The following is a 7,484-nucleotide window of genomic DNA, read 5'->3' on the forward strand; positions in this document are numbered from 1 at the left end:
ATGGGACACTGGGTTCCTAGATCTCGAGTTTATCCATCAGGCTGAGCTGCTTGGCCCTGCCTGGAGCCAGAACACATGTTTGTGGGATACACAGACTGCTTGAAATAGAGGCCACAGAGGACCCATTAGAAATTCAATATTAGCTTTGTAAAATTGCTAATAATTAGCTACAGCTCTTTTCTCCATCACAGCAGCTGGTGACATGAAAGTGATTAAGTTTCTAATGAATAGATTAGGGTTACTGAATATATTAAATAACAAGGTTTTTAATCAACTGTTTATTGATTCCAGCAAGACAGTTCTGACGACAAAAAAACCACCGGGTAGCAGTGGAATTTATTTATGGGCTAGTGTTCTACATCAGAAATAATTAAAAATAGATTATTTTTCACCAAATCTAGAGCTTTTTTCTCTTTGAGGCAGCTCAATATGGATTAAATTAACTGCAAATAATAAATTAAAGGCAAACGGAAAGCTAAATTCAGGGCAGAGAGGTGCTCAGAGCTTGGCCATCAATCTTTGCTTTCTCTTGTTGTGACAAAAGCAGCCCTGTGTTTGCTGCCTGGATTTAGGCAGCAGAGACAAAAGGTTGGAGGAGTTGGGAATGGTTGGGAAGCCATCCTTATGGATCCTAAAGGGCCCCATCCCCAAAACCACCTTGAGGATAGGACAGTGTCACTACTACAAGGCAAAGCTTTATCCTCACGGGTCCATTCACTCAGACAGGACCAAACCCACTTCCCAGCATGGTGTAACACAGAGCCACGAGCGCTGCCCCGGGGGTCGACCTCACCACATCTCCAACTGCAACAACAGCTTAACACTGAAAAGTGTGAAACCACCAGTGACATCCCATGTCCCAGCCCCTGTGTGCAAAGCTAAGAACCAATTCCTCTCTGCTCATCAGCCTCCAGGTCCAGCCAGGAGACAAGCAAGCCCCTTTCAATCTCTTTAAACAGCTGCTATTTCTCCCACAAAGTGCTCCCGTCAGGTTCGGGACCACGGTGCACCACAGCCTGCAAGGAGATCCAGGATGTCCCGAGGTTTTAATTACCCACACTGAGGAAAAGAAGAACTGTTTAGGAGCACTAACATTTTCCATGGCTCCAAAAGGCTGAACAACTTTCTGCCAGTATATACAGCTACCTAGGGGTCTATTATTTTATTAAGGGATATTTGAAGTGCTCCATGACATAAGCAGATCCATAATATATATACAGTGTGTACGCATACGGAGCCATTTATAGAGCAAATCTTTCTAGCCCTGATAGTTTATAATGTAGAGGACCTTTAGTCTGCCATTGAACCAAAGCCAAACGCTGCATGTGCTGTTTAAATCAATGTAATGCGGAGAAGATATTTTTCTTTGGAGCCACGGTGGAAGCAGGATTCCCCAGGCAGTTTGACTGTCAAAACGGCAGCTGGCTGAAGCTGTGGGCAGGTCTGGGTCAACACAAGCAGTGCCTGTAGGAAGGTCTTGGCGAGCACTGGTCCAGGGAGGGGATCAAAGGGATGTGATAAATCAGCTTACAGATTGCTGGGCTGTCCACGGCGTGCTGCATGGCGACTGCTTCTGCGTATGTGGTGTGGGATGGCAGACAGAGATACAGCAGAATGTCACTGATTCAAGATCAGATGTGTCTTCTAGACCTATAGCCCTAGATCTGTTACATTAACATCTATATACGATACCAACACTGCAATTACACACCATGCCACACAACAGGTACACACTACCAGGCAGCTACATACGAGATTATCTATATTTCAAAGCCCAAACGCAATTGGATCTGTTTTTCCATTTTGCACTCTGCTGAGTCTCCACATCTTCGCTCTTAAATACAGGAGGGGTGACACCACCCAACACTCACCGTTTCACAGCTCCATTCCCATTGATTTCAGCACAAGAATTGCTAATTGTTGGGAAATCACCTCCCAGATATGCCCACTGGACATCCTCTCTAAGCATAACCCCAAAGGTGCATGCTGTGTACATGAGGCTTCAGTTCTTGTTATAGGATGTTAAATTTCAGCTTCAAGATCTATTTGAACACACTCACCATACCTGCATGCTTGGGACAGCACACCACCTTCAACTTTCCTTGCCAGTTCTTCATTTCACTCTTTCCAGGGTTGCTCTGTGCACGTGTAAAGCAAGATTCTCATGTCCCTTGGAGCTGCCCTAAGGTTTTGTTGATTGCCCTCTTCTGAGCAGGGAAAGTAACAGCTCCATCCTGTGCCCCAACCCCAGTCAGCTGTTGCTGTAAGAATATAAAATTGTAGAACGTTCTGAGTTGGAAGGGACCTACAATGATCATCAACTCATCAAAGGCAGCTTTTATTTGTATTTTCCAGACAATTAACACTGAGACCCCTGACCCCTGGGATGGAGGAGATGCCCCACAGAGATGTGATGGGGTCTGGCGTATCCTGTATAAAACCAGAATCAGATCTGTAGAGCTGCCTGCATTTATTGCTGCCAAATGGTAAACACTTCTCATTTAAAGGGATGGCCACTCACTTGTATGGTCACATTTTCCTTAATTTACTTCTTTATTTCTTTAACTTGTGTTAACTGTGGTTCAGCACTCAGAGTTGGGATCCCTGTTACTTTCACTTCTCCCACTGCACAGGAAGCACTGCAGATAAAGCTGTATTTGAAGACTGACCAGGAAGGAAGGTATGTATGTATTTTTAATTAGTCCCCATGACATGTTGGCCACAGGATAACTCTGGCATTACTCTGGCATAACTCACAGGCATTACTCAACATGTTGGAGAAACTCCACGAGCACAGAAACCACAGAACATTTTATGGGGAAGGGGAACACAGTCAAAGGGAGTGGAAAACAGGGGCCTGGGCTCTTCTACAGTCACCTCCTAAAGCCAGCATACACACTCTGAGCCTTACAAGACTGGTTAGTATAACCTATGATGTCCTGAAGTCTAATACAAGAAGCTGCTTTGCAACTAAAGCACACTGTGTGGGGCAGATCTTTGCCCTCAAATCATATCGATCATCTTGAAAACACCCACACACACCCTGCCCACTCCCCACTGCAATTTTTCAGAGCTGAGGAAAGCTGCAAGCCCTGGGGCAGCCTGCTTACCAGCCATTCCTGCAGAAATTCCCTCTGCCCGTTCTTATCTACAAGCCCCCACCCTAAGCTTGCTTAAGGCACTGGTATCTAGAGTGCACCAGCTGGAGCTCAGCAGCCATCTGGAAGGGCCTTGCTTCCAAGAGGCAGCTGGAAAACCAGTGCTGAGCACCCAAAGAGCTATGCAGAGAGTGCCCAGCATGTTCCTGCAGGACCCAACCACACCAGTGGGCAATACACCTCCCTGTAGCGTTCCTGTACTGCTGGGCTAGGGGGCTAGATAGTGTGCATCCTGACACAAGGGCACGCAAGCTATGAATTCAGCCTCTGAGGTTATGGGGTCATTCCAGGAAGACACTGAGCATCCGGTTGAGCTCAAGAGGACAAGGTTAGATGGCAAAAGAGCACCACAGGAGTCATCACAAAAGCCTTCTCCAGCTCATTAGCCCCCCTTCCTTTCTTTCACCATTCCAACTTGATGAGTCCCTCGAAAGAGCAAGGTCAAAGATGAAGAAAGCAGTAAACATCTGCACTGAAGGAGACACTGTGAGAAGCTCGCATGGCAGAAAAAACAGAAAAAAAAAAAATCAAATCCATCCTGGGCGTTTTCACCATCTGGAGCAGCACTCGCTCAAATAAGATCCTTGCAGGGATTACCCCATTAACTACAAGCTCAAGTTACACTGTATAATGCTGAAACTACGGGGAAAAAAGGTGCCAAGGCTCTCCAGAGATGGCAAAAATCGCAGGATTGCCCTAGGATAATGTCCTGATCCACTCTTTCCTCCTATTCCACATTAGCTGCAGGATACCAGGTATGCACTGACAGCCATGGCACAGCCATGGGCACAGTTCACCCCTCCTGGCTCCAAAGAGATGTGACTGCACGGAGCCAGGGTGAGATGCCCAGGGCTGCCCTTGTTGTACTTCATCTGCATGAATTCCAGAGAGCCTCTGAGAACTGGAGATTTGTCAGCATTTCCCATCTCACGTTTCCTACTGGAAATCCCTGCAGCTGGTGAGATTCTGTAATAGGTACCATTTAGCTAGCTAATGAAATCCACATGTAATCAGCAGAAAGATAATTGACACATTAGGACTCTAAGATTTGCACTTGGCCTTTTGCAGTTTCCTTCTTACAGCATGGCAGCTGCAGGGATGGCCAACGGGCAGCACTTCACGGCGCTCCACCTTGTGGTCCCTCCTCCCCAAGATTCAACGTTGTACCTGCAGAAAAGGCAGTTTAATGGTTTGTGGTTTAATGCAACTCTGAGAAAGCTTCTCACCTCTCCTGATGACAGCACGCTGCTGCATGTCTCATCTTTTTGGGTGGAGGCAGGCACCCTTCTTCCTTATCATCATATCCTCCTACAGCTTGTTCCAAAAGGCATTAATGTTGACTACCCTACACGCTTCTATCATCTGCAAAACACATCGCTTCATCTGCTTCATCCATGGGGGATTCTGCTACAACCTTTTTCCACCAAGAGAGCTTACCATGTATTCCATGCTATGATTCTGTGATTCCTACCCCTTAGCCAACTACAAGGACCGCCTTCACCTCCTGCCATAACTTACAGCCTTTGATGTGAAAACTCGACAAAAGCTTTCTGGAAATCCACGTACACTCCACAATTTGGATAGAGATCCTGGTGGAAAATGGCCAAAAATGCAAATTCTGTACAATCATCTAAAGTATATTTTTCCGTAGGTTGAGCACTAATGTCCCTCGGTGGAGGGAAAGCCAAACCTACCACATGGATCTTTACATCCAACTCTCTTGGTTCAGGCCAAGGTACGACTTTAAAGGAGATTCTCTGATTTTCTGTAGAAGCCTTGCAACGTGTGAACGTGTATCCAGACAACCACAACGCTTTGGGGCTAGGATGCCATCTGGAAATCATTAGAAAGCACATACTCGCTCATGGGATTTCATGCACTTCCCGTCCGACATGGGAACAGTCTGTTCCTCATTGTTCGGCTGCTTCTGTTCCTCAACACATCAACTACAGACAGGAGAGTCACAGCAAGTGTCTCCATGCTGTGAGGTGCCTTTTTCTTCCCGTCCTTTTAATTCACTCCTTCGTCCCCAGTTTCAGGGCAGTAAGTTCCATCCCTCCCTCCTGCACTCGACTACACTACACAGAGCCCTATGGGAGCAGGGCAGCCTGTAATTTCTTTGCTGAGGCCTGAAGCCAATTGGAATGGGGAAATTTTGGCTTTTCAGGTCTTTTCTTTGTGTGTTTGTGTTTGATTTTTTCCTAAGTACAGAACAACATGGTGAGAGCGCAGAATAAATTTCATTCCTCTTCTAACTCATTTCACAAACTAAACGGGATCTGTAGCTTTCCTGAGCTGCCTTGGGGACCCTCTGGAGTGTCTCACATGTTCATATTTCAGCCTCCTTTCTGTCTGCATTTTATGCATTCTTCCTCCAAAACGTCTCAGCTTCCTATCCCAATTCTTCCCTGCGTTTAGGGGGATTTTTTTTTTTTTTTGTAGGCACACTGGGGCTGCAGATAAAACGTGAAGAGCCCAATTCTCCATGGCTACATGGGTTTTTCCAGTCACTTCCACTATTGAAAAGCAAACTAAAATGTCACTAGGAGTATGTTTTATTTATACTCACTTTCTGCTAAGTCAAGGAGACCAAAAATACTGCTTTGTAGCATATCCTGACCGGTTGTCCTGATGTGATCGTACATCTCAAGGGTGGAGAAGCAGCAGGTAACACACGCCCAGGTGCGATAACTCAGGGACCTCCCAGCCCTGTATTGCAGAAGAAACAAAGCCAGAACATCTGGATGTAGCCAGACCAGTTTGTGCATATTTACTGAACAAGCTTATTTACAATCTATTTGTTTCCATGCAGTTTCATCACATTCTTAACGTTGTGTCAAGAGCAAAGGCAGAGCTCTCAACATGTTTAATGACCAACAAGGGCCCCAGGAGGAGTCACGCAATGGTGTGAGAAAGAATGCTGCTCTTCAGAACTTCAGCCAAGCAGAAACACCTCCATAGAATTCTCTGCAAAGGACTGGAGAGGGAAGAAGCTTGGAAATGAAGACAGCAAACGCCAGGAAAACTGAGGGCAAATGAAAGGAAAGCAAAATATTTTAACAACTCATTATTCAAATAAACTCATGATTATGTTTTCATACCCAACTCATGTCCTCTGAGTCTCTGCCATAAGCAGTGCTGCTTAGCTACGTACACTGCGCAGTTGTGGCCAATCCGAGGGCAGGGTGTGCTGCTGGGTTGGATGGATGTGGGGCTGTTGAGCTATTTTTCCAAGAGGAAACATCCCCAATCTGCTAAAACCACCAACAGCTGAATGTTTTGAACCACTGAACCTCAGCAGCACTCTATTTGTTGTGAAGGAAGCAGGAAAGATATCACTGCTTTTATTGCTTCTTGAACGTCAGCTGGCATCCTCTGCTTTGGGATAACGCACTCTAATTGCACAGCCAGCCTTCCAAACACACACTGCAAGCCTGCCACATGTGGCACTTCCAGTCGCAGTAATAACACAACAGCCAGCCAAGAAGCACAGCACAAGCACACCTCTGACCTGCAAGTGACCCACTAATTAGTGGCTGCCCAAGGTTAACGAACAGAGTGCTCTGTACAGGGAGGAGTGTTAGCAGTGCGAACTCCAACCTCGGTAAACTGGTAAATCTATGCCAGGAGGTGTTTACACATTCATTAGCAATGTTGGCAAGACAAAACACAACAGAAAATCCCCTTCCCGTTAATAGTGAGCTCAGAATAAAATGAGAGGTCTCTTTTTCCTGCACGTAATGATTACCGTAGAGCTTGAATTGTAACTACAGAATTAGGCCCTGCATTTGGGAACTGCCAGCAATCAGCTTGCAGAAGCTCAGGATGTTGTGCCAGTTGTTGCCTGCCATGGCTATGGAGCCCAGCATCTCGTTTCATCCCATGACTAATAGGAAAACGGTGCTGGACACCCCACATTATAGTTGGACTGGCACTTCTAGAGAGCTGGAAGCATTTGGCCCCACAGCAGGGTGAGGGTCTGGACAGCCCTGGGCTCAGAGCTTTTGCTCTCATTGGGTTTGACAGGAACATCATCCAGATCTGAGAGGTCACATTTCCACTCTTGCTCCTCCTCTCCTCCCAGCAGGAGGATTACGCTGCAATAATCCAGGAAAAGGCAGATCTCATCCCACTGCTGCACCCCCTGTGGGCAGAGATAGCCATGATTTAGGGTCAACTCCACCAGCCCTACCCAAGCCAGGAGCTTTGGAGTAAGTGTGGCCATTTGTCTGTTAGGTGCTCGTAGAAGGACACAAATAAGTGCCTGTCGCCTCCAGTCAGATTTATCAAAGCAGGTCCCAGCTCTATAGTTGCAGCAGCAAATCA

The 7,484-nt window shown here is 46.4% G+C and overlaps 1 long non-coding RNA gene across 1 annotated transcript; it reads right to left on the reverse strand.

Moving 5' to 3' along the window:
* Positions 1 to 335: 335 nt before the first annotated feature.
* LOC116217315 lies at positions 336 to 7,053 on the reverse strand. The gene is made up of 3 exons (XR_004161714.1): positions 5,728 to 7,053; positions 4,239 to 4,325; positions 336 to 2,261 (listed from the first exon to the last, which is right to left on the reverse strand). It is a non-coding gene; the product is annotated as an uncharacterized LOC116217315 (long non-coding RNA).
* Between the last annotated feature and the right edge of the window lie 431 nt (positions 7,054 to 7,484).

Source organism: Meleagris gallopavo, chromosome 20 (assembly GCF_000146605.3).
Source record: "Meleagris gallopavo isolate NT-WF06-2002-E0010 breed Aviagen turkey brand Nicholas breeding stock chromosome 20, Turkey_5.1, whole genome shotgun sequence".
Classification (NCBI taxonomy): domain Eukaryota; kingdom Metazoa; phylum Chordata; class Aves; order Galliformes; family Phasianidae; genus Meleagris; species Meleagris gallopavo.